A 200-nucleotide genomic window follows, 5' to 3' on the forward strand; every position below is an offset into this window, starting at 1 on the left:
CCTTCTCTCCCTTCCCTCATTTTTCCTTTCCCTTCCTTTCTCTTTCTTTCCCCTTCCTTCTTTTTTCCTTCCTTCTTTCACTTTTCTTTTTTCCTCCCTCCCTCCTTCCCTTTCTTTCTTTCTCTCTTTCCCTTCCTTCCTTTTTCCTTTCCTTTCCCTTCCTTTCTCTTTTCCCCCCTCTTCCTTCCTTCTTTTTTCCT

The sequence above is a fragment of the Thamnophis sirtalis genome, unplaced genomic scaffold (assembly GCF_051295495.1).
Source record: "Thamnophis sirtalis isolate CommonGarterSnake01/CBP01778 unplaced genomic scaffold, rThaSir2_p1.2 scaffold_17, whole genome shotgun sequence".
Lineage (NCBI taxonomy): Eukaryota > Metazoa > Chordata > Lepidosauria > Squamata > Natricidae > Thamnophis > Thamnophis sirtalis.